Source organism: Engystomops pustulosus, chromosome 6 (genome assembly GCF_040894005.1).
Source record: "Engystomops pustulosus chromosome 6, aEngPut4.maternal, whole genome shotgun sequence".
Taxonomy (NCBI): Eukaryota; Metazoa; Chordata; class Amphibia; order Anura; family Leptodactylidae; genus Engystomops; species Engystomops pustulosus.
In genome coordinates, this window is record NC_092416.1 from 2,387,786 (window position 1) to 2,415,688 (window position 27,903).

Genomic DNA, 27,903 nt, shown 5'->3' on the forward strand with positions numbered 1-27,903 from the left:
ACACAGTGACTGCACCAGCAGCAGAATAGTGAGTGCAGCTGTGGGGTATAATACAGGATGTAACTCAGGATCAGTACAGGATAAGTAATGTCATGTATGTACACAGTGACTGCACCAGCAGCAGAATAGTGAGTGCAGCTCTGGGGTATAATACAGGATGTAACTCAGGATCAGTACAGGATAAGTAATGTCATGTATGTACACAGTGACTGCACCAGCAGCAGAATAGTGAGTGCAGCTGTGGGGTATAATACAGGATGTAACTCAGGATCAGTACAGGATAAGTAATGTCATGTATGTACACAGTGACTGCACCAGCAGCAGAATAGTGAGTGCAGCTCTGGGGTATAATACAGGATGTAACTCAGGATCAGTACAGGATAAGTAATGTCATGTATGTACACAGTGACTGAACCAGCAGCAGAATAGTAAGTGCAGCTCTGGAGTATAATACAGGATGTAACTCAGGATCAGTACAGGATAAGTAATGTCATGTATGTACACAGTGACTGCACCAGCAGCAGAATAGTGACTGCAGCTGTGGGGTATAATACAGGATGTAACTCAGGATCAGTACAGGATAAGTAATGTCATGTATGTACACAGTGACTGCACCAGCAGCAGAATAGTGAGTGCAGCTCTGGGGTATAATACAGGATGTAACTCAGGATCAGTACAGGATAAGTAATGTCATGTATGTACACAGTGACTGCACCAGCAGCAGAATAGTGAGTGCAGCTCTGGGGTATAATACAGGATGTAACTCAGGATCAGTACAGGATAAGTAATGTCATGTATGTACACAGTGACTGCACCAGCAGCAGAATAGTGAGTGCAGCTCTGGGGTATAATACAGGATGTAACTCAGGATCAGTACAGGATAAGTAATGTCATGTATGTACACAGTGACTGCACCAGCAGCAAAATAGTGAGTGCAGCTGTGGGGTATAATACAGGATGTAACTCAGGATCAGTACAGGATAAGTAATGTCATGTATGTACACAGTGACTGCACCAGCAGCAGAATAGTGAGTGCAGCTGTGGGGTATAATACAGGATGTAACTCAGGATCAGTACAGGATAAGTAATGTCATGTATGTACACAGTGACTGCACCAGCAGCAGAATAGTGAGTGCAGCTGTGGGGTATAATACAGGATGTAACTCAGGATCAGTACAGGATAAGTAATGTCATGTATGTACACAGTGACTGCACCAGCAGCAGAATAGTGAGTGCAGCTGTGGGGTATAATACAGGATGTAACTCAGGATCAGTACAGGATAAGTAATGTCATGTATGTACACAGTGACTGCACCAGCAGCAGAATAGTGAGTGCAGCTGTGGGGTATAATACAGGATGTAACTCAGGATCAGTACAGGATAAGTAATGTCATGTATGTACACAGTGACTGCACCAGCAGCAGAATAGTGAGTGCAGCTCTGGGGTATAATACAGGATGTAACTCAGGATCAGTACAGGATAAGTAATGTCATGTATGTACACAGTGACTGCACCAGCAGCAGAATAGTGAGTGCAGCTGTGGGGTATAATACAGGATGTAACTCAGGATCAGTACAGGATAAGTAATGTCATGTATGTACACAGTGACTGCACCAGCAGCAGAATAGTGAGTGCAGCTCTGGGGTATAATACAGGATGTAACTCAGGATCAGTACAGGATAAGTAATGTCATGTATGTACACAGTGACTACACCAGCAGCAGAATAGTGAGTGCAGCTCTGGAGTATAATACAGGATGTAACTCGGGATCAGTACAGGATAAGTAATGTCATGTATGTACACAGTGACTGCACCAGCAGCAGAATAGTGAGTGCAGCTGTGGGGTATAATACAGGATGTAACTCAGGATCAGTACAGGATAAGTAATGTCATGTATGTACACAGTGACTGCACCAGCAGCAGAATAGTGAGTGCAGCTCTGGAGTATAATACAGGATGTAACTCAGGATCAGTACAGGATAAGTAATGTCATGTATGTACACAGTGACTGCACCAGCAGCAGAATAGTGAGTGCAGCTCTGGAGTATAATACAGGATGTAACTCAGGATCAGTACAGGATAAGTAATGTCATGTATGTACACAGTGACTACACCAGCAGCAGAATAGTGAGTGCAGCTCTGGAGTATAATACAGGATGTAACTCAGGATCAGTACAGGATAAGTAATGTCATGTATGTACACAGTGACTGCACCAGCAGCAGAATAGTGAGTGCAGCTGTGGGGTATAATACAGGATGTAACTCAGGATCAGTACAGGATAAGTAATGTCATGTATGTACACAGTGACTGCACCAGCAGCAGAATAGTGAGTGCAGCTCTGGAGTATAATACAGGAAGTAACTCAGGATCAGTACAGGATAAGTAATGTCATGTATGTACACAGTGACTGCACCAGCAGCAGAATAGTGAGTGCAGCTCTGGAGTATAATACAGGATGTAACTCAGGATCAGTACAGGATAAGTAATGTCATGTATGTACACAGTGACTACACCAGCAGCAGAATAGTGAGTGCAGCTCTGGAGTATAATACAGGATGTAACTCAGGATCAGTACAGGATAAGTAATGTCATGTATGTACACAGTGACTGCACCAGCAGCAGAATAGTGAGTGCAGCTCTGGAGTATAATACAGGATGTAACTCAGGATCAGTACAGGATAAGTAATGTCATGTATGTACACAGTGACTGCACCAGTAGCAGAATAGTGAGTGCAGCTGTGGGGTATAATACAGGATGTAACTCAGGATCAGTACAGGATAAGTAATGTCATGTATGTACACAGTGACTGCACCAGCAGCAGAATAGTGAGTGCAGCTCTGGAGTATAATACAGGATGTAACTCAGGATCAGTACAGGATAAGTAATGTCATGTATGTACACAGTGACTGCACCAGCAGCAGAATAGTGAGTGCAGCTCTGGAGTATAATACAGGATGTAACTCAGGATCAGTACAGGATAAGTAATGTCATGTATGTACACAGTGACTGCACCAGCAGCAGAATAGTGAGTGCAGCTCTGGAGTATAATACAGGATGTAACTCAGGATCAGTACAGGATAAGTAATGTCATGTATGTACACAGTGACTGCACCAGCAGCAGAATAGTGAGTGCAGCTCTGGGGTATAATACAGGATGTAACTCAGGATCAGTACAGGATAAGTAATGTCATGTATGTACACAGTGACTGCACCAGCAGCAGAATAGTGAGTGCAGCTCTGGGGTATAATAAGAAAGCATTGGAATAATCTGTATCTTTTCGTGTCTCTGTGGTCCTCCAGGTGAAGGTCCCACAAATTATCATCTGGAAATGTATTTCAAGGTTTATGAAGGAGAGTGAATATTGCGGCCTGGAATCCATCCCGGGGCTGCGCTCCTGACCTTGTGTAATTCTATCTCTTCTGGAGTCATTGATAAGGTTATTTTTATATCTGCCCTTCCTCATTGGGTGACAATGGCCGCTCACGGGTGGGGGAGGGGACAGTTCTCTCTGGGGTTGGAGGTTTCTTACGTTTCCTCCGTCTCTCCCGGGATCGGTACAGGTGTAGCGGCGGGGGCCGGGGATCCGCTCTCATCTTCTTGTGGTGATCTGTTCTTTCCAAAAAGTCTCGTCAGTATGAGCTGCGCCTGGAGGGTAACAACCTTCAGGAGACCTCAGAAGACGCAACGTAAACACACGAGAGCCTGCCACAGCCTCAGGCCGGAGGATACCACTGACCACCACCAGACATCCGCATCAAGACCACCCGACACCCGCATGGAGACCACCAGACATCCACATGGAGATCACTGACATCCACATGGAGACCACCAGACACCCGCATCGAGACCACCAGACATCCGCATCGAGACCACCAGACATCCGCATCGAGACCACCAGACACCCGCATCGAGACCACCAGACACCCGCATCGAGACCACCAGACACCCGCATCGAGACCACCAGACACCCGCATCGAGACCACCAGACACCCGCATCGAGACCACCAGACACCCGCATCGAGACCACCAGACATCCGCATCGAGACCACCAGACATCCACATCGAGACCACCAGACATCCGCATCGAGACCACCAGACATCCGCATGGAGACCACCAGACATCCGCATGGAGACCACCAGACACCCGCATGGAGACCACCAGACATCCACATGGAGATCACTGACATCCACATGGAGATCACTGACATCCACATGGAGACCACTGACATCCACATGGAGACCACCAGACATCCACATGGAGACCACCAGACATCCACATCGAGACAACTTACACCAAGAGCCCAACGGGTGGTCCCAAGGTCCCAAGACAAGACCTACAGAAGACTCCACTGAGGCCTCTCCACGTGACCACTAGAGACACTGATCAATAATGGTGACTTTGGAAGGACCAATGAAAGCCACTGCTGGCCAGGACCCTCTGCAGCCCCCGCAAGGTCACCAAACATCAGGAAAGTGAAGACTAATGGGAAACTCAAGAACCCAACATCTAATCCTCATATAACTGTTCAGCCGCAGGGAGGTCATGGTCATCTGGTGGCCTTGTGATCCCAATGTATATCAGGCCCCCTCGTGTAATATATACATTATATCAGTCTGCTAGTGATGTAGATCAGGACCCCTCGTGTAGTATATACATTATATCAGTCTCCTAGTGATGTAGATCAGGACCCCTAGTGTAGTATATACATTATATCAGTCTCCTAGTGATGTAGATCAGGACCCCTCGTGTAGTATATACATTATATCAGTCTCCTAGTGATGTAGATCAGGACCCCTCGTGTAGTATATACATTATATCAGTCTCCTAGTGATGTAGATCAGGACCCCTCGTGTAGTATATACATTATATCAGTCTCCTAGTGATGTAGATCAGGACCCCTAGTGTAGTATATACATTATATCAGTCTCCTAGTGATGTAGATCAGGCCCCCTCGTGTAGTATATACATTATATCAGCCTCCTAGTGATGTAGATCAGGACCCCTCGTGTAGTATATACATTATATCAGCCTCCTAGTGATGTAGATCAGGACCCCTCGTGTAGTATATACATTATATCAGTCTCCTAGTGATGTAGATAAGGACCCCTCGTGTAATATATACATTATATCAGTCTCCTAGTGAGGTAGATCAGGCCCCCTCGTGTAATATATACATTATATCAGTCTCCTAGTGATGTAGATCAGGCCCCCTCGTGTAATATATACATTATATCAGTCTCCTAGTGATGTAGATCAGGACCCCTAGTGTAGTATATACATTATATCAGTCTCCTAGTGATGTAGATAAGGACCCCTCGTGTAGTATATACATTATATCAGTCTCCTAGTGATGTAGATCAGGACCCCTCGTGTAGTATATACATTATATCAGTCTCCTAGTGATGTAGATCAGGACCCCTCGTGTAGTATATACATTATATCAGTCTCCTCCTAGTGATGTAGATCAGGACCCCTAGTGTAGTATATACATTATATCAGTCTCCTAGTGATGTAGATCAGGCCCCCTCGTGTAGTATATACATTATATCAGCCTCCTAGTGATGTAGATCAGGACCCCTCGTGTAGTATATACATTATATCAGCCTCCTAGTGATGTAGATCAGGACCCCTCGTGTAGTATATACATTATATCAGTCTCCTAGTGATGTAGATAAGGACCCCTCGTGTAATATATACATTATATCAGTCTCCTAGTGATGTAGATCAGGCCCCCTCGTGTAGTATATACATTATATCAGTCTCCTAGTGATGTAGATCAGGCCCCCTCGTGTAGTATATACATTATATCAGTCTCCTAGTGATGTAGATCAGGCCCCCTCGTGTAATATATACATTATATCAGTCTCCTAGTGATGTAGATCAGGACCCCTAGTGTAGTATATACATTATATCAGTCTCCTAGTGATGTAGATCAGGACCCCTAGTGCAGTATATACATTATATCAGTCTCCTAGTGATGTAGATCAGGACCCCTCGTGCAGTATATACATTATATCAGTCTCCTAGTGATGTAGATCAGGACCCCTAGTGTAGTATATACATTATATCATCCTCCTAGTGATGTAGATCAGGACCCCTCGTGCAGTATATACATTATATCAGTCTCCTAGTGATGTAGATCAGGCCCCCTCGTGTAGTATATACATTATATCAGTCTCCTCCTAGTGATGTAGATCAGGACCCCTCGTGTAATATATACATTATATCAGTCTCCTAGTGATGTAGATCAGGCCCCCCCGTGTAATATATACATTATATCAGTCTCCTAGTGATGTAGATCAGGACTCCTCGTGTAATATATACATTATATCAGTCTCCTAGTGATGTAGATCAGGCCCCCCCGTGTAATATATACATTATATCAGTCTCCTAGTGATGTAGATAAGGACCCCTCGTGTAATATATACATTATATCAGTCTCCTAGTGATGTAGATCAGGACCCCTCGTGTAGTATATACATTATATCAGTCTCCTAGTGATGTAGATCAGGACCCCTCGTGTAGTATATACATTATATCAGTCTCCTCCTAGTGATGTAGATCAGGACCCCTCGTGTAGTGTATACATTATATCAGTCTCCTAGTGATGTAGATCAGGACCCCTCGTGTAATATATACATTATATCAGTCTCCTAGTGATGTAGATCAGGACCCCTCGTGTAGTATATACATTATATCAGTCTCCTAGTGCTGTAGATCAGGACCCCTCGTGTAATATATACATTATATCAGTCTCCTAGTGATGTAGATCAGGACCCCTCGTGTAATATATACATTATATCAGTCTCCTAGTGATGTAGATCAGGACCCCTCGTGTAGTATATACATTATATCAGCCTCCTAGTGATGTAGATCAGGACCCCTCGTGTAGTATATACATTATATCAGTCTCCTAGTGATGTAGATCAGGACCCCTCGTGTAGTATATACATTATATCAGTCTCCTAGTGATGTAGATCAGGACCCCTCGTGTAGTATATACATTATATCAGTCTCCTCCTAGTGATGTAGATCAGGACCCCTCGTGTAGTATATACATTATATCAGTCTCCTCCTAGTGATGTAGATCAGGACCCCTAGTGTAGTATATACATTATATCAGTCTCCTAGTGATGTAGATAAGGACCCCTCGTGTAATATATACATTATATCAGTCTCCTAGTGATGTAGATCAGGACCCCTCGTGTAATATATACATTATATCAGTCTCCTCCTAGTGATGTAGATCAGGACCCCTCGTGTAGTATATACATTATATCAGTCTCCTCCTAGTGATGTAGATCAGGACCCCTAGTGTAGTATATACATTATATCAGTCTCCTAGTGATGTAGATAAGGACCCCTCGTGTAATATATACATTATATCAGTCTCCTAGTGATGTAGATCAGGACCCCTCGTGTAGTATATACATTATATCAGTCTCCTAGTGATGTAGATCAGGACCCCTCGTGCAGTATATACATTATATCAGTCTCCTAGTGATGTAGATCAGGACCCCTCGTGTAGTATATACATTATATCAGTCTCCTAGTGATGTAGATCAGGACCCCTCGTGTAATATATACATTATATCAGTCTCCTCCTAGTGATGTAGATCAGGACCCCTCGTGTAGTATATACATTATATCAGTCTCCTCCTAGTGATGTATATCAGGACCCCTCGTGTATCATTGCATATTATGCTATCAGCTTTGGCCGCTGAGGTTCATTTTACCATCCGCCTTCCAGATCACTTTAACCCTTTAATCCCTGCACAGAAGCTACATTGGTGTCCGCCAGGACAAAGTGACATTACAGCAGCTGCATCTTGTGTCTAGTGGGTCACAGCAGGGTCCTGGTGTATTTGGAAATGTTTGGGATGACCCCGGGGAGGCGACACTCGTGTCCTGGCTCTTTTGTTAATGAGCTATTGATCCCCCCTCCCCCACCCCCTCATTATCATGAATAATACACTGCTCACAACCGCTGACGATCCCCCATGTACCATGTGCTGAGGGGGCCGGGTGGGCTGGGTTACCTCTATTTACACCTAAATTCCCAAATTTCCCTCCTGCTGGTGCAGTGACAGGCGTGTGATGACACGGAGGCTCGGTGTGTGACAGTGAGCGACACATTGTAACGCAGTGCTGGGCGCTGTCACTGATACAATGTGACAGCGTGTAGCAACACATCATGAGGTGCATGCAAATCGTGCGGGGGAACGGAGCAGCCAATCACTTTCCTTGTTTCATAGTAGCATTCTGGTTGCCAAGGGTGACAGCGTGACAGCTGATATTATATTGTGGGGCCCCCCGGGGCCCAGGTGCGGCGGCTCTATGGTGGTTGTGTCATAAGGCAGCACCCCAACCTCTGACCTCTAGATGTGCCCAGGCGGTGCCCTAGCTGGAGAGCTCCTGTGGATGCCCTGAGAACATGGGCTCACATGAAGAGGCGCTGCAGCAGCTGATACACTTACATGAAATAAACCAAAGTTCACACTCGGGATAAAGAGACTGAACAAAGGAGAAGACAATTGAGTGTGAGTGCAGGATCAGACTACACAGGATCTATTGTGTAGTCTGTTACCATGGAGATATATAGCAAACAGGAAGTCACTATTTACAAAGTTGCATCATTGTTGTTATACTTCGATATCTGGATCATTAGAGACTCCAGAAGAAGAGGTCAGAGGTCGGGTGACTTCTATGTATCACTCCGCGCCTCCCATTATTGTCTGTAATCTCCGGTGATTGCGTCGTCAGGGATAATGATGTTTTCCATTAATTTTTATCAAAATATAATAAAGCGGGTGCCGGCGCAAGTCACCCGAGCCCCCGGACTAATCGCTACAACTGGAAGCCCAAATAGGACGTAACGTGCTGAGCGTCACTTCTCATACAGAACCCAACGCTCCAGCATCCGCACCCCGGACTCACCTGACAGGTAACCAGAACCATTACACAACTCAGAGGATATCACCCCCACCCCCCTCATACTAATCTACAGCCAACACATATAGGAACAATCTCCCTCCTCCAGCCCTGACACATAATCTCATAACACAACAAGAAGACACCGAGGAAAGATACAGGAGAGGAGATTATCCAAAACACTAAGCAATGCTGAATTATACCCCAGAGCTGCACTCACTATTTTGCTGCTGGTGCAGTCACTGTGTACATACATGACATTACTTATCCTGTACTGATCCTGAGTTACATCCTGTATTATACCCCAGAGCTGCACTCACTATTCTGCTGCTGGTGCAGTCACTGTGTACATACATGACATTACTTATCCTGTACTGATCCTGAGTTACATCCTGTATTATACCCCAGAGCTGCACTCACTATTCTGCTGCTGGTGCAGTCACTGTGTACATACATGACATTACTTATCCTGTACTGATCCTGAGTTACATCCTGTATTATCCCCCAGAGCTGCACTCACTATTCTGCTACTGGTGCAGTCACTGTACATACATGACATTACTTATTCTGTACTGATCCTGAGTTACATCCTGTATTATACTCCAGAGCTGCACTCACTATTCTGCTGCTGGTGCAGTCACTGTGTACATACATGACATTACTTATCCTGTACTGATCCTGAGTTACATCCTGTATTATACCCCAGAGCTGCACTCACTATTCTGCTGCTGGTGCAGTCACTGTGTACATACATGCCATTACTTATCCTGTACTGATCCTGAGTTACATCCTGTATTATACTCCAGAGCTGCACTCACTATTCTGCTGCTGGTGCAGTCACTGTGTACATACATGACATTACTTATTCTGTACTGATCCTGAGTTACATCCTGTATTATACTCCAGAGCTGCACTCACTATTCTGCCGCTGGAGCAGTCACTGAGGATCAGTATAGGATAAGTAATGTCATGTATGTACACAGTGACTGCACCAGCAGCAGAATAGGGAGTGCAGCTCTGGAGTATAATACAGCATGTAACTCAGGATCAGTACAGGATAAGTAATGTCATGTATGTACACAGTGACTGCACCAGCAGCAGAATAGTGAGTGCAGCTCTGGGGTATAATACAGGATGTAACTCAGGATCAGTACAGGATAAGTAATGTCATGTATGTACACAGTGACTGCACCAGCAGCAGAATAGTGAGTGCAGCTCTGGAGTATAATACAGGATGTAACTCAGGATCAGTACAGGATAAGTAATGTCATGTATGTACACAGTGACTACACCAGCAGCAGAATAGTGAGTGCAGCTCTGGGGTATAATACAGGATGTAACTCAGGATCAGTACAGGATAAGTAATGTCATGTATGTACACAGTGACTGCACCAGCAGCAGAATAGTGAGTGCAGCTCTGGAGTATAATACAGGATGTAACTCAGGATCAGTACAGGATAAGTAATGTCATGTATGTACACAGTGACTGCACCAGCAGCAGAATAGTGAGTGCAGCTCTGGAGTATAATACAGGATGTAACTCAGGATCAGTACAGGATAAGTAATGTCATGTATGTACACAGTGACTGCACCAGCAGCAGAATAGTGAGAGCAGCTCTGGGGTATAATACAGGATGTAACTCAGGATCAGTACAGGATAAGTAATGTCATGTATGTACACAGTGACTGCACCAGCAGCAGAATAGTGAGTGCAGCTCTGGAGTATAATACAGGATGTAACTCAGGATCAGTACAGGATAAGTAATGTCATGTATGTACACAGTGACTGCACCAGCAGCAGAATAGTGAGTGCAGCTCTGGGGTAGTGTACCTGGCTAGACCTGGTCTATAGGGGTAAGCAGCCCTTGTACATGTCCCTATGTTAGATGTTCTGTGCAGGGTACACATGGCAGTGACTCCTCCCCCTGTACCTACCTCTCACCACACATGTATCATACATACTGACATGTGCAAAGCTGCAAGGTGTGAACAGGCTCTAGTCCTGATCCGCCGGGTCCCCCCAGCCATGGCTCATCAGGTGGTGGTGTAACCCCTTAGATGCCTCAGCGCCCCTCACCCAGGCCTAGTGGGGAGCAGCCTGAGAGACGTCCCCATCCCCCCCTGACCGCACATCCTCATCCAGTCATGGCGGCTGTGCCTCTGAATAAAACATGGGGGGCTCAGACAATGCTGCACACTACCCCCTCCCCAATATCCAGCATCCCCCCGCTCCCCCATCCTCTACACCTCCAGACCTGTCATGCTCAGCGCTCCCCCTGCTCCGCCATTTTTAAAGGCCCCCTAATCGATTCCTATCACATTGTTTTTGATCAGACATGCGGCCCCCCAGGTCTCTCCCAGCCCCCGACACTCACAGATAGATGAGGATGCAGGCAGCGCGGCGCTCCTCTCCTCCTCGGCTCCTCACACCGGGGGGATGCAGGGAAGCGGGAGGGAGATACGATGGAGGAAGGGGTGGATCACGCTCCTCTCCGAGACCCCCCCAAGACAAGCCACAAGGAATCCATTCCCTCTTCTACACAATTCCGCTCTCTCTCCTCAATTCCGTCTTCGTCTCCCGGAGACAGCGCGCGGAGGGGGGGGGACGCCGCCTCATCTGCAGGGGGGCAATCACCTCCTTATGTGTGTGCAGGGGGGGTGACACTCTGTATCCCCCCAGCCAGGCGCAGGTAATGGCATACAGTCCCACAGGAGAGGGGCTTCCGCTGACGTGATGGACCAGGACCCCCTGCGATACAGGTCTATGGGGGGGAGATAGATGAGGCCCCTGACAGATGGGGGGCTGCTGTCCATACAGATGAGCCGGGGGACCACAGTCACTGGGGGTCCAGGTCTCACCTTCTGCCGGGGCTCATTGGGGAGTCAGGCCGGGGACTAGGGCTGCACCCCGGATCAGTGGAGAGCAGCAGGATGCAGCAGAGCCGGACGTGTAGTCACGCTGCACAGCAGGGCAGAGCAGGATGCAGCAGAGCCGGACGTGTAGTCACGCTGCACAGCAGGGCAGAGCAAGATGCAGCAGAGCCGGACGTGTAGTGATGCTGCACAGCAAGGCAGAGCAAGATGCAGCAGAGCCGGACGTGTAGTCACGCTGCACAGCAGGGCAGAGCAAGATGCAGCAGAGCCGGACGTGTAGTGATGCTGCACAGCAGGGCAGAGCAGGATGCAGCAGAGCCGGACGTGTAGTGATGCTGCACAGCAAAGCAGAGCAAGATGCAGCAGAACCGGACGTGTAGTCACGCTGCACAGCAAAGCAGAGCAAGATGCAGCAGAACCGGACGTGTAGTGATGCTGCACAGCAGGGCAGAGCAGGATGCAGCAGAGCCGGACGTGTAGTCACGCTGCACAGCAGGGCAGAGCAAGATGCAGCAGAGCCGGATGTGTAGTGATGCTGCACAGCAGGGCAGAGCAGGATGCAGCAGAGCCGGACGTGTAGTTCCAGGTTGGTCTTCCTAGTCCCTTCCCCTGCACTTGTCTCCATGTCAGTGCACGGCGCCTCCCCTCATCCTCCTCAGCGCGGTCCTCACATTCTGCTCTGGTGGTCCCCCCCCCTCTCATTACACGTTCTCCTCCTCCTCATTCATTCACCAGAAACACAGCAGAGTCATGAAGGACCCTCATCCAAGAGACCCCCATACACATCCGCCTCCCTACGGACACACAGAGACCCCCGTACACATCTGCATTCCTATGTACAAACAGAGACCCCCGTACACATCCGCCTCCCTATGTACACACAGAGACCCCCGTACACATCTGCATTCCTACGTACACACAGAGACCCCCGTACGCATCCGCCTCCCTACGTACGCACAGAGACCCCCGTACGCATCCGCCTCCCTACGTACGCACAGAGACCCCCGTACGCATCCGCCTCCCTACGTACGCACAGAGACCCCCGTACGCATCCGCCTCCCTACGTACGCACAGAGACCCCCGTACGCATCCGCCTCCCTACGGACGCACAGAGACCCCCGTACGCATCCGCCTCCCTACGGACGCACAGAGACCCCCGTACGCATCCGCCTCCCTACGGACGCACAGAGACCCCCGTACGCATCCGCCTCCCTACGGACGCACAGAGACCCCCGTACGCATCCGCCTCCCTACGGACGCACAGAGACCCCCGTACGCATCCGCCTCCCTACGGACGCACAGAGACCCCCGTACGCATCCGCCTCCCTACGGACGCACAGAGACCCCCGTACGCATCCGCCTCCCTACGGACGCACAGAGACCCCCGTACGCATCCGCCTCCCTATGACGTCATACTATGTAAGGAGATGTACACCAGGAGACGTCATACTATGTAAGGAGATGTACACCAGGAGACGTCATACTATGTAAGGAGGTGATCACCAGGAGACGTCATACTATGTAAGGAGGTGTACACCAGGAGACGTCATACTATGTAAGGAGATGTACACCAGGAGACGTCATACTATGTAAGGAGGTGTACACCAGGAGACGTCATACTATGTAAGGAGATGTACACCAGGAGACGTCATACTATGTAAGGAGATGTACACCAGGAGACGTCATACTATGTAAGGAGATGTACACCAGGAGACGTCATACTATGTAAGGAGATGTACACCAGGAGGCGTCATACTATGTAAGGAGATGTACACCAGGAGACGTCATACTATGTAAGGAGGTGTACACCAGGAGACGTCATACTATGTAAGGAGGTGTACACCAGGAGACGTCATACTATGTAAGGAGGTGTACACCAGGAGACGTCATACTATGTAAGGAGGTGATCACCAGGAGACGTCATACTATGTAAGGAGGTGATCACCAGGAGACGTCATACTATGTAAGGAGATGTACACCAGGAGACGTCATACTATGTAAGGAGGTGTACACCAGGAGACGTCATACTATGTAAGGAGGTGTACACCAGGAGACGTCATACTATGTAAGGAGGTGTACACCAGGAGACGTCATACTATGTAAGGAGGTGTACACCAGGAGACGTCATACTATGTAAGGAGATGTACACCAGGAGACGTCATACTATGTAAGGAGATGTACACCAGGAGACGTCATACTATGTAAGGAGGTGTACACCAGGAGACGTCATACTATGTAAGGAGATGTACACCAGGAGACGTCATACTATGTAAGGAGATGTACACCAGGAGACGTCATACTATGTAAGGAGATGTACACCAGGAGACGTCATACTATGTAAGGAGATGTACACCAGGAGGCGTCATACTATGTAAGGAGATGTACACCAGGAGACGTCATACTATGTAAGGAGATGTACACCAGGAGACGTCATACTATGTAAGGAGATGTACACCAGGAGGCGTCATACTATGTAAGGAGATGTACACCAGGAGGCGTCATACTATGTAAGGAGATGTACACCAGGAGACGTCATACTATGTAAGGAGGTGATCACCAGGAGACGTCATACTATGTAAGGAGGTGTACACCAGGAGACGTCATACTATGTAAGGAGGTGTACACCAGGAGACGTCATACTATGTAAGGAGGTGATCACCAGGAGACGTCATACTATGTAAGGAGGTGTACACCAGGAGGCGTCATACTATGTAAGGAGATGTACACCAGGAGACGTCATACTATGTAAGGAGATGTACACCAGGAGACGTCATACTATGTAAGGAGGTGTACACCAGGAGACGTCATACTATGTAAGGAGGTGTACACCAGGAGACGTCATACTATGTAAGGAGGTGTACACCAGGAGACGTCATACTATGTAAGGAGGTGTACACCAGGAGACGTCATACTATGTAAGGAGGTGTACACCAGGAGACGTCATACTATGTAAGGAGGTGATCACCAGGAGACGTCATACTATGTAAGGAGGTGATCACCAGGAGACGTCATACTATGTAAGGAGATGTACACCAGGAGACGTCATACTATGTAAGGAGATGTACACCAGGAGACGTCATACTATGTAAGGAGGTGTACACCAGGAGACGTCATACTATGTAAGGAGGTGTACACCAGGAGGCGTCATACTATGTAAGGAGATGTACACCAGGAGGCGTCATACTATGTAAGGAGATGTACACCAGGAGGCGTCATACTATGTAAGGAGATGTACACCAGGAGACGTCATACTATGTAAGGAGGTGTACACCAGGAGACGTCATACTATGTAAGGAGATGTACACCAGGAGACGTCATACTATGTAAGGAGATGTACACCAGGAGACGTCATACTATGTAAGGAGGTGTACACCAGGAGGCGTCATACTATGTAAGGAGATGTACACCAGGAGACGTCATACTATGTAAGGAGATGTACACCAGGAGACGTCATACTATGTAAGGAGGTGATCACCAGGAGACGTCATACTATGTAAGGAGGTGATCACCAGGAGACGTCATACTATGTAAGGAGGTGTACACCAGGAGACGTCATACTATGTAAGGAGATGTACACCAGGAGACGTCATACTATGTAAGGAGGTGTACACCAGGAGACGTCATACTATGTAAGGAGGTGTACACCAGGAGACGTCATACTATGTAAGGAGATGTACACCAGGGGGCGTCATACTATGTAAGGAGGTGATCACCAGGAGACGTCATACTATGTAAGGAGATGTACACCAGGAGACGTCATACTATGTAAGGAGGTGTACACCAGGAGACGTCATACTATGTAAGGAGGTGTACACCAGGAGACGTCATACTATGTAAGGAGGTGTACACCAGGAGACGTCATACTATGTAAGGAGATGTACACCAGGAGGCGTCATACTATGTAAGGAGGTGTACACCAGGAGACGTCATACTATGTAAGGAGATGTACACCAGGAGGCGTCATACTATGTAAGGAGATGTACACCAGGGGGCGTCATACTATGTAAGGAGGTGTACACCAGGAGACGTCATACTATGTAAGGAGATGTACACCAGGAGACGTCATACTATGTAAGGAGGTGTACACCAGGAGACGTCATACTATGTAAGGAGATGTACACCAGGAGACGTCATACTATGTAAGGAGATGTACACCAGGAGACGTCATACTATGTAAGGAGGTGATCACCAGGAGGCGTCATACTATGTAAGGAGATGTACACCAGGAGACGTCATACTATGTAAGGAGATGTACACCAGGAGACGTCATACTATGTAAGGAGGTGATCACCAGGAGACGTCATACTATGTAAGGAGGTGTACACCAGGAGACGTCATACTATGTAAGGAGGTGATCACCAGGAGACGTCATACTATGTAAGGAGGTGTACACCAGGAGACGTCATACTATGTAAGGAGATGTACACCAGGAGACGTCATACTATGTAAGGAGGTGTACACCAGGGGGCGTCATACTATGTAAGGAGGTGTACACCAGGAGACGTCATACTATGTAAGGAGGTGTACACCAGGAGACGTCATACTATGTAAGGAGATGTACACCAGGGGGCGTCATACTATGTAAGGAGGTGATCACCAGGAGACGTCATACTATGTAAGGAGATGTACACCAGGAGACGTCATACTATGTAAGGAGATGTACACCAGGAGACGTCATACTATGTAAGGAGGTGATCACCAGGAGACGTCATACTATGTAAGGAGGTGATCACCAGGAGACGTCATACTATGTAAGGAGATGTACACCAGGAGACGTCATACTATGTAAGGAGGTGATCACCAGGGGGCGTCATACTATGTAAGGAGATGACATTATGTAATATTGATACACTTCCTGTATATTATGTGTCTTGTGCTCTGACCTTTGATTCGGTGACACTTCTCGGGGTCGGTCCGGTCTCTTCTGTAAATCGTATATTTATCTTCTGCTTTTTCTGTCCTTTCTTCATTTTCTCCTATTGATAAATTGATTGATCAGTAAGACAATAAGATCGGCTCAAGTAATTATCCGACTGTGGAACATCCCTCTAAAATTATCCTCTGTTATTGATTTGGGATGAAGCTCTTGCAACTAGGAGACCCCTTATTACAGATCCTGAGGCCTCCCCTCTAACAGGCGCCCGTCCCGAGGCCTCCCCTATAACAAGCGCCCGTCCCGAGGCCTCCCCTATAACAAGCGCCCGTCCCGAGGCCTCCCCTATAACAAGCGCCCGTCCCGAGGCCTCCCCTATAACAAGCGCCCGTCCCGAGGCCTCCCCTATAACAGGCGCCCGTCCCGAGGCCTCCCCTCTAACAGGCGCCCGTCCCGAGGCCTCCCCTCTAACAGGCGCCCGCCCCGAGGCCTCCCCTCTAACAGGCGCCCGCCCCGAGGCCTCCCCTCTAACAGGCGCCCGCCCCGAGGCCTCCCCTCTAACAGGCGCCCGCCCCGAGGCCTCCCCTCTAACAGGCGCCCGCCCCGAGGCCTCCCCTCTAACAGGCGCCCGCCCCGAGGCCTCCGCTATAACAAGCGCCCGTCCCGAGGCCTCCCCTATAACAAGCGCCCGTCCCGAGGCCTCCCCTATAACAAGCGCCCGTCCCGAGGCCTCCCCTATAACAAGCGCCCGTCCCGAGGCCTCCCCTATATAACAAGCGCCCGTCCCGAGGCCTCCCCTATAACAAGCGCCCGTCCCGAGGCCTCCCCTATAACAAGCGCCCGCCCCGAGGCCTCCCCTATATAACAAGCGCCCGTCCCGAGGCCTCCCCTATATAACAAGCGCCCGTCCCGAGGCCTCCCCTATATAACAAGCGCCCGCCCCGAGGCCTCCCCTATATAACAAGCGCCCGTCCCGAGGCCTCCCCTATAACAAGCGCCCGTCCCGAGGCCTCCCCTATAACAAGCGCCCGTCCCGAGGCCTCCCCTATAACAAGCGCCCGTCCCGAGGCCTCCCCTATAACAAGCGCCCGCCCCGAGGTCTCCCCTATAACAAGCGCCCGTCCCGAGGCCTCCCCTATAACAAGCGCCCGCCCCGAGGCCTCCCCTATAACAAGCGCCCGTCCCGAGGCCTCCCCTATAACAGGCGCCCGTCCCGAGGCCTCCCCTATAACAAGCGCCCGTCCCGAGGCCTCCCCTATATAATAAGCGCCCGTCCCGAGGTCTCCCCTATAACAAGCGCCCGTCCTGAGGCCTCCCCTATAACAAGCGCCCGTCCCGAGGTCTCCCCTATAACAAGTGCCTCACATTTTCTTCCTCTGGATGTGAATGAAGTCTCCATTGCTCCCGGCTGAGGACTATTACAATGTGCGGAGCAGGGGGACATGGAGCTTCCTCCAGACATATTCTGCTCCATCAGCCGCCCGTCTATGAGGAGGGGGAGAAGACGACATCATGGAAATGTAAGAAGCCGAGTCACCATGAGGAAAACTTTCCATTACTCTCAGTGACAATCAACATGGCCGCCATCAGGGCCTCTGGTACATCTAGTAACCAATCACAGCGCAGCTCTCATTCATCCAGCACAGTCTGAGGAATATAAGCTGTGCTCTCATTGGTTGCTAGGGGCAGCAAGGCCTATGTCTCATACAACAGACTGGACGGGTTCAGATTTTGTTTATCTGGGCCCCGGCTTTAAGCATGAGGGGGCCCCGGGTCTAAGTATAAGGGGACCCCTATTCTCATCCATAATAACCCCTATATAGCACCCACACATTCCATGGCACTGTACAAAGCAGAGTATATGTCAGCGAGAGCCAGGAGATGGGGGTTGTAGTCACAGTATAGTCACCCATCCTCCTCGCACAGGACGCGTTCACACGTTGCGTTTTGACCTGTGTTTTCATTGCGTTTGAAACGCATATACAACAGCTGAGGAGAGGTGATTTGCCTAATTACATCACTGTTAACCTTTCCGTTTACAAAATGCATCGTAAATGTGATGTTAACACATGCGTTAACATTGCGTTTACAAACGTACACGGTAATGTAATTAGGCAAATTACCTCACATCAGCTGTATATGCGTTTCAAACTCAATGAAAACGCAACCAAAACGCAACGTGTGAACGCGCCCTAAATATTGCAAAAAGTTCGACCTCCGGAAAAAGAACAGGGACAAAAAAGAAGAAACAGAGGAGCCACTGAACCGGCACTCTCCCGCTATAGCAACCAGATAAAGGTCAGAGCTCAACTCTTCTAAGTCACAGTTCACATTCAGTGGGTGATCGCACACCTTCCCTTCAGTTCCCTTCCTGGGTTTCTCCTGCCTTCTCTTCCTTCTCCCAGGATTCCAATGCCCCCTGAACCGCTCCCGTGTCCGGGGTGCACCCTCAGTCCTGTGCCAGAAGATAACGAACCAATAGTGCAGGATCCCGAGGTTATGGTATATACTCACAAAGTGGAGTTAGGAAGCGCCAAACACCTCGCCCGGACCAGGATTCGCCTCTTCAGGCTTCTTCCGGGGCCTGGGTGCTCAGCGCTATCACAGGGGGTTTAAATCCAAAAATAAGTACAAGACCTGCTGTTTAGAACAAACATCATAAAAACATTAAAAGCATTAAGAACATTAACAAACAATTCCCCTGGTTGTACGTACGTGTATTCACACAAAATCATTCCTTCTGTAGGATTTGTGGATCAGCGGTCTGTGCAGAATGCCCATGTGTCCACTATTAGCAAGTGCACGGCTACACAGAAGGCAGACAGATTCTCTCAAGGGTTAAATTATCACAAAAGGAAAAAAAACTGATCAAAGGAGAAGTTCAAAATATGCTGCACGTAGTTGCAACGGCATCTAGGGCAACTGCGTGCAGCATATTTTGAACGTCTCCTATGGGGGAAGACACACGTGGCGTTTTTAGGCCGTTTTTGGCTCGTTTTTAGTTCAGATCGTAAAAAACGCATGCGTTTTTTACGATCTGAACTGAACTAAAAACGAGCCAAAAACGGCCTAAAAACGCCACGTGTGTCTTCACCCCAAGGGTGCGGTCACACATCGCGTTTACCGCATGCGTTTAAAAACGCGTTGCAATAGCTGAAGAGTGATCTACCTAATTAAACAACAGTTAACAGGTGTGTTTACAAAACGCAACCATAAATGCATTGTTAACGCATGTTTTAACATCGTATTTACCGAATGCGTTTGTTAACACACATGGGTTTTGTAAACGAAAGTGTTAACAGCTGTTTAATTAGGCAGATCACTCTTCAGCTATTCCAATGTGTTTTTAAACGCCTGCAGTTAGCACAACGTGTGACCGCGCCCTGAATGAATATCAGTTTTTTTTCCTTTTGTGATAATTTAACCCTTGAGAGAATCTGTCTGCCTTCTGGGTAGCCGTGCACTTGCTAATAGTGGACACATGGGCATTCTGCACAGACCGTTTATCCACAAATCCTACAAGAGGAATGATTTTGTGCGGAAAGGTGCAACCAGGGGGAATTGTTTGTTAATGTTCTTAATGCTTTTAATGTTTTTTGAAGTTTGTTTTAAACAGCATCTGCAACATCTCCCACTGGGGCCTTTTCTCGGGGCCTGGAGTCAGCCGGGGCCTGCAGTACCTGAGTGTCTGGCGGTTGCGGCCTAGGCACGCTAGTGTCACGGTGCTTGGTATGGGGACCGGAGGACTGTCCTACAGCCTGGCAGCTCTCCAGCAGGTGGTGTGTGCAGGAAATATGGAGGGAGAGGCTGATGTACTGGTTCTCCCAGGGGCAACCCTTTGGTGTCTAGAGTATGAGTCTCTGTGTGGTGGATAGGGTGCCCGTGATGGTGACAGCCGTAGTAGCAGGGACCAGACGGAGGCAGACATTGTATAAAAGTAACTTACAGTTCTTTATTGGAACCGACAGGAACCGCAGCAACGTACCTTTAACAGAGTGATGGAGTGCTGAGATGCAGTTGGAGGGAGCCACAGGATGTAGAGCGCCAGCCTGGATGCAATGGCAGGCTGGGAGGTAGCTGTGTCCTGGAAGGATGCTTCAGCTTGTCCTGCGTTGCTTCAGGTATCACCCTTGAAGGTAGGATGATACCCCTTTCCTCACTACCTAGCTATTAGCTCCACTCTTCAGGCAGGGGCTAGGCTCTTCCTGCTCTTGGTCTGGTGTGCTGGCTGCACAGACTCCTCTGAGTCTCTACTCTGATCTGCTCAGACTCCCTGGTCTGACTGACCTCTCTTCTTCTGGACTCTAGAACTTTCCTGACCAGGGGTTTTGTTACTCCCACTGGTCAGGTGGTGGCTACTCCTCCAATTACATCTCAGCTCACAGAAACAGAGTGTAACACATGTGATTGGCTGGCACATATGACATCACATCACAGTGTTCCCCTGTGTTATGTAGTGACATGCTGCGGGGCTGATCAGACCCTACACAGGCTGCAAGCTACATGGTGGGACGTATTCACAACCACTCCTCTGCCTTGTTGCACATGTGTTGTACTTATGCAAATTTTTGGATTTAAAACCCCTGTGATAGCGCTGAACACCCATGTCCCGGAAGAAGCCTGAACCTTGGGATTCTGCACTATTGGTTCGTTTATCTTCTGGCGCAGGACTAAGGCCGCGGTCACACGTACCGCTAGGCGTCCGTCATAACGCGGCGCTAGCGCACAGGGGGAGGTCCTCAGCCAGAACGCGCATGCGTTTCCAGGGAAACGCATGCGATTGTTAAGCCGATCGCATGCGTTTCTCTGGAAACGCATGTGCGTTCGGGCCGAGGACCTCCCCCTGTGCGCTAGCGCCGCGTTATGACGGATGCCTAGCGGATTGTGTGACCGCGGCCTAAGAGTGCACCCCGGACATGGGAGCGGTTCAGGGTGCATTGGAATCCAGTGATCGGGAGAAGGAAGAAAAGTCAGGAAAAACCCAGGAGATCCTCAATTTCTAACAAAGGGAAGGTGTGCGATCAAAAGAGATGGTAAGATCAAAAAAGTTTGTTTTCCTCATAAATGTGCCCTTTGCCTCCTCCCCCCAGTAATGTGCCCTCTGCCCCCCCTCCCCCCAGTAATGTGCCCTCTGCCCCCTCCCCCCAGTAATGTGCCCTCTCCCTCTGCCCCCTCCCCCCAGTAATGTGCCCTCTGCCTCCTCCCCCCAGTAATGTGCCCTCTGCCTCCTCCCCCCAGTAATGTGCCCTCTGCCTCCTCCCCCCAGTAATGTGCCCTCTGCCTCCTCCCCCCAGTAATGTGCCCTCTGCCTCCCCCCCAGTAATGTGCCCTCTGCCTCCTCCCCCCAGTAATGTGCCCTCTGCCTCCTCCCCCCAGTAATGTGCCCTCTGCCCCCCTCCCCCCAGTAATGTGCCCTCTGCCCCCTCCCCCCAGTAATGTGCCCTCTCCCTCTGCCCCCTCCCCCCAGTAATGTGCCCTCTGCCTCCTCCCCCCAGTAATGTGCCCTCTGCCTCCTCCCCCCAGTAATGTGCCCTCTGCCTCCTCCCCCCAGTAATGTGCCCTCTGCCTCCTCCCCCCAGTAATGTGCCCTCTGCCTCCCCCCCAGTAATGTGCCCTCTGCCTCCTCCCCCCAGTAATGTGCCCTCTGCCTCCTCCCCCCAGTAATGTGCCCTCTGCCTCCTCCCCCCAGTAATGTGCCCTCTGCCTCCTCCCCCCAGTAATGTGCCCTCTGCCTCCTCCCCCCAGTAATGTGCCCTCTGCTCCTCCCCCAGTAATGTGCCCTCTGCCTCCTCCCCCCAGTAATGTGCCCTCTGCCTCCTCCCCCCAGTAATGTGCCCTCTGCACCCCCCCACCCCGTGTAATGTGCCCTCTCCCTCCTCCCCAGTAATGTGCCCTCTGCCTCCTCCCCCCAGTAATGTGCCCTCTGCCTCCCCCAGTAATGTGCCCTCTGCACCCCCCCACCCCGTGTAATGTGCCCGCTCCCTCTGCCTCCTCCCCAGTAATGTGCCCTCTGCCTCCTCCCCCCAGTAATGTGCCCTCTGCCTCCTCCCCCCAGTAATGTGCCCTCTGCCTCCTCCCCCCAGTAATGTGCCCTCTGCCACCCCCCCCAGTAATGTGCCCTCTGCCACCCCCCCAGTAATGTGCCCTCTGCTCCTCCCCCAGTAATGTGCCCTCTACTCCTCCCCCAGTAATGTGTCATCTGCCTCCTCCCTCCAGTAATGTGCCCTCTGCCACCCCCCCAGTAATGTGCCCTCTGCCTCCCCCCAGTAATGTGCCCTCTGCACCCCCCCCCCCGGTGTAATGTGCCCTCTCCCTCCTCCCCAGTAATGTGCCCTCTGCCTCCTCCCCCCAGTAATGTGCCCTCTGCCTCCTCCCCCCAGTAATGTGCCCTCTGCCTCCTCCCCCCAGAAATGTGCCCTCTGCCTCCCTCCCCCCAGTAATATGCCCTCTGCCTCCCCCCAGTAATGTGCCCTCTACACCGCCCCCCCCGTGTAATGTGCCCTCTCCCTCTGCCTCCTCCCCAGTAATGTGCCCTCTGCCTCCTCCCCCCAGTAATGTGCCCTCTGCTCCTCCCCCAGTAATGTGCCCTCTGCCTCCTCCCCCCAGTAATGTGCCCTCTGCCTCCTCCCCCCAGTAATGTGCCCTCTGCACCCCCCCACCCCGTGTAATGTGCCCTCTCCCTCCTCCCCAGTAATGTGCCCTCTGCCTCCTCCCCCCAGTAATGTGCCCTCTGCCTCCTCCCCCCAGTAATGTGCCCTCTGCCTCCCCCAGTAATGTGCCCTCTGCACCCCCCCACCCCGTGTAATGTGCCCGCTCCCTCTGCCTCCTCCCCAGTAATGTGCCCTCTGCCTCCTCCCCCCAGTAATGTGCCCTCTGCCTCCTCCCCCCAGTAATGTGCCCTCTGCCTCCTCCCCCCAGTAATGTGCCCTCTGCCACCCCCCCCAGTAATGTGCCCTCTGCCACCCCCCCAGTAATGTGCCCTCTGCTCCTCCCCCAGTAATGTGCCCTCTACTCCTCCCCCAGTAATGTGTCATCTGCCTCCTCCCCCCAGTAATGTGCCCTCTGCCACCCCCCCAGTAATGTGCCCTCTGCCTCCCCCCAGTAATGTGCCCTCTGCCTCCCCCCAGTAATGTGCCCTCTGCACCCCCCCCCCCCCGGTGTAATGTGCCCTCTCCCTCCTCCCCAGTAATGTGCCCTCTGCCTCCTCCCCCCAGTAATGTGCCCTCTGCCTCCTCCCCCCAGTAATGTGCCCTCTGCCTCCTCCCCCCAGAAATGTGCCCTCTGCCTCCCTCCCCCCAGTAATATGCCCTCTGCCTCCCCCCAGTAATGTGCCCTCTACACCGCCCCCCCCGTGTAATGTGCCCTCTCCCTCTGCCTCCTCCCCAGTAATGTGCCCTCTGCCCCCCCCCAGAAATGTGCCCTCTGCCCCCCCTCCCCCCAGTAATGTGCCCTCTGCCCCCCCCTCCCCCCAGTAATGTGCCCTCTGCCTCCCCCCCAGTAATGTGCCCTCTGCCCCCTCCCCCCAGTAATGTGCCCTCTGCCTCCTCCCCCCAGTAATGTGCCCTCTGCCTCCTCCCCCCAGTAATGTGCCCTCTGCCTCCTCCCCCCAGTAATGTGCCCTCTGCCTCCTCCCCCCAGTAATGTGCCCTCTGCCTCCTCCCCCCAGTAATGTGCCCTCTGCCTCCTCCCCCCAGTAATGTGCCCTCTGCCTCCTCCCCCCAGTAATGTGCCCTCTGCCTCCTCCCCCCAGTAATGTGCCCTCTGCCTCCTCCCCCCAGTAATGTGCCCTTTTGCCCCCTCCCCCCAGTAATGTGCCCTTTTGCCCCCTCCCCCCAGTAATGTGCCCTTTTGCCCCCTCCCCCCAGTAATGTGCCCTCTGCCCCTTCCCCCCAGTAATGTGCCCTCTGCCCCCTCCCCCCAGTAATGTGCCCTCTGCCCCTTCCCCCCAGTAATGTGCCCTCTGCCTCCTCCCCCCAGTAATGTGCCCTCTGCCTCCTCCCCCAGTAATGTGCCCTCTGCCTCCTCCCCCCAGTAATGTGCCCATGCCTCCTCCCCCCAGTAATGTGCCCATGCCTCCTCCCCCCAGTAATGTGCCCTCTGCCTCCTCCCCCCAGTAATGTGCCCTCTGCCTCCTCCCCCCAGTAATGTGCCCTCTGCCCCCCACAGTAATGTGCCCTCTGCCCCCCACAGTAATGTGCCCTCTGCCCCCCACAGTAATGTGCCCTCTGCCCCCCCAGTAATGTGCCCTCTGCCCCCCCAGTAATGTGCCTTCTGCCTCCTCCCCCCAGTAATGTGCCTTCTGCCCCCTCCCCCCAGTAATGTGCCCTCTGCCCCCTCCCCCCAGTAATGTGCCCTCTGCCCCCTCCCCCCAGTAATGTGCCCTCTGCCCCCTCCCCCCAGTAATGTGCCCTCTGCCCCCTCCCCCCAGTAATGTGCCCTCTGCCTCCTCCCCCAGTAATGTGCCCTCTGCCTCCTCCCCCCAGTAATGTGCCCATGCCTCCTCCCCCCAGTAATGTGCCCATGCCTCCTCCCCCCAGTAATGTGCCCTCTGCCTCCTCCCCCCAGTAATGTGCCCTCTGCTCCCCCCAGTAATGTGCCCTCTGCCCCCCACAGTAATGTGCCCTCTGCCCCCCACAGTAATGTGCCCTCTGCCCCCCCAGTAATGTGCCCTCTGCCCCCCCAGTAATGTGCCCTCTGCCCCCCCAGTAATGTGCCTTCTGCCTCCTCCCCCCAGTAATGTGCCTTCTGCCTCCTCCCCCCAGTAATGTGCCCTCTGCTTCCCCCCCCCAGTAATGTGCCCTCTGCCCCCTCCCCCCAGTAATGTGCCCTCTGCCTCCTCCCCCCAGTAATGTGCCCTCTGCCTCCTCCCCCCAGTAATGTGCCCTCTGCCTCCTCCCCGCAAGTAATGTACAAGAGGACAGGAGGTACGATACTGGGACAGGAGGTACGGTACTATATAAGGACAGGAGGTACGGTACTGGGACAGGAGGTACGATACTGGGACAGGAGGTACGGTACTATATAAGGACAGGAGGTACGGTACTATATAAGGACAGGAGGTACGGTACTATATAAGGACAGGAGGTACGGTACTATATAAGGACAGGAGGTACGGTACTATATAAGGACAGGAGGTACGGTACTATATAAGGACAGGAGGTACGATACTGGGACAGGAGGTACGGTACTATATAAGGACAGGAGGTACGGTACTATATAAGGACAGGAGGTACGGTACTATATAAGGACAGGAGGTACGGTACTATATAAGGACAGGAGGTACGATACTGGGACAGGAGGTACTGTACTATATAAGGACAGGAGGTACGGTACGATACTGGGACAGGAGGTACAGTACTATATAAGGACAGGAGGTACAGTACGATACTGGGACAGGAGGTACGATACTGGGACAGGAGGTACGATACTGGGACAGGAGGTACGATACTGGGACAGGAGGTACGATACTGGAACAGGAGGTACGATACTGGGACAGGAGGTACAGTACTATATAAGGACAGGAAGTAAGATACTGGGACAGGAGGTATGGTACTATATAAGGACAGGAGGTACGGTACTATATAAGGACAGGAGTTACGATACTGGGACAGGAGGTACTGTACTATATAAGGACAGGAGGTACTATATAAGGACAGGAGGTACGGTACTATATAAGGACAGGAGGTACGATACTGGGACAGGAGGTACGGTACTATATAAGGACAGGAGGTACGATACTGGGACAGGAGGTACGGTACTATATAAGGACAAGAGGGACGATACTGGGACAGGAGGTAAGGTACTATATAAGGACAGGAGGTACGATACTGGGACAGGAGGTACGGTACTATATAAGGACAGGAGGTACGATACTGGGACAGGAGGTACGGTACTATATAAGGACAAGAGGGACGATACTGGGACAGGAGGTAAGGTACTATATAAGGACAGGAGGTACGATACTGGGACAGGAGGTACGGTACTATATAAGGACAGGAGGTACGATACTGGGACAGGAGGTACGATACTGGGACAGGAGGTAAGGTACTATATAAGGACAGGAGGTACGGTACTATATAAGGACAGGAGGTACGGTACTATATAAGGACAGGAGGTACGGTACTATATAAGGACAGGAGGTACGGTACTATATAAGGACAGGAGGTATGGTACTATATAAGGACAGGAGGTACGATACTGGGACAGGAGGTACGATACTGGGACAGGAGGTACGGTACTATATAAGGACAGGAGGTACGATATTGGGACAGGAGGTACGGTACTATATAAGGACAGGAGGTACGATACTGGGACAGGAGGTAAGGTACTATATAAGGACAGGAGGTACGATACTGGGACAGGAGGTACAGTACGATACTGGGACAGGAGGTATGGTACTATATAAGGACAGGAGGTACGATCCTGGGACAGGAGGTACGGTCCTGGGACAGGAGGTACGATACTGGGACAGGAGGTACAGTACTATATAAGGACAGGAGGTACGATACTGGGACAGGAGGTACGGTACTATATAAGGACAGGAGGTATGGTACTGGGACAGGAGGTACGGTACTATATAAGGACAGGAGGTACGGTACTATATAAGGACAGGAGGTACGGTACTATATAAGGACAGGAGTTACGATACTGGGACAGGAGGTAAGGTACTATATAAGGACAGGAGGTACGATACTGGGACAGGAGGTATGGTACTATATAAGGACAGGAGGTACGATCCTGGGACAGGAGGGACGGTACTGGGACAGGAGGTACGATACTGGGACAGGAGGTACAGTACTATATAAGGACAGGAGGTACGATACTGGGACAGGAGGTACGGTACTATATAAGGACAGGAGGTATGGTACTGGGACAGGAGGTACGGTACTATATAAGGACAGGAGGTACGGTACTATATAAGGACAGGAGGTACGGTACTATATAAGGACAGGAGTTACGATACTGGGACAGGAGGTAAGGTACTATATAAGGACAGGAGGTACGATACTGGGACAGGAGGTATGGTACTATATAAGGACAGGAGGTACGATCCTGGGACAGGAGGGACGGTACTGGGACAGGAGGTACGATACTGGGACAGGAGGTACAGTACTATATAAGGACAGGAGGTACGATACTGGGACAGGAGGTACGGTACTATATAAGGACAGGAGGTACGATACTGGGACAGGAGGTACGATACTGGGACAGGAGGTACAG

General features: G+C 50.7%; 1 protein-coding gene across 1 annotated transcript in view; it reads right to left on the bottom strand.

Moving 5' to 3' along the window:
• GRIK5 (glutamate ionotropic receptor kainate type subunit 5) overlaps positions 1 to 18,276 on the bottom strand; it is a 280,456-nt gene extending 262,180 nt beyond the window's left edge. Inside the window, exons 1-2 of the mRNA XM_072112849.1 lie at positions 18,049 to 18,276; positions 16,694 to 16,786 (exon numbers count right to left, since the gene is read on the bottom strand). The gene's annotated coding sequence lies outside the window, so the exon portion shown is untranslated. The remainder of the gene's footprint in view (positions 1 to 16,693; positions 16,787 to 18,048) is intronic.
• Between the last annotated feature and the right edge of the window lie 9,627 nt (positions 18,277 to 27,903).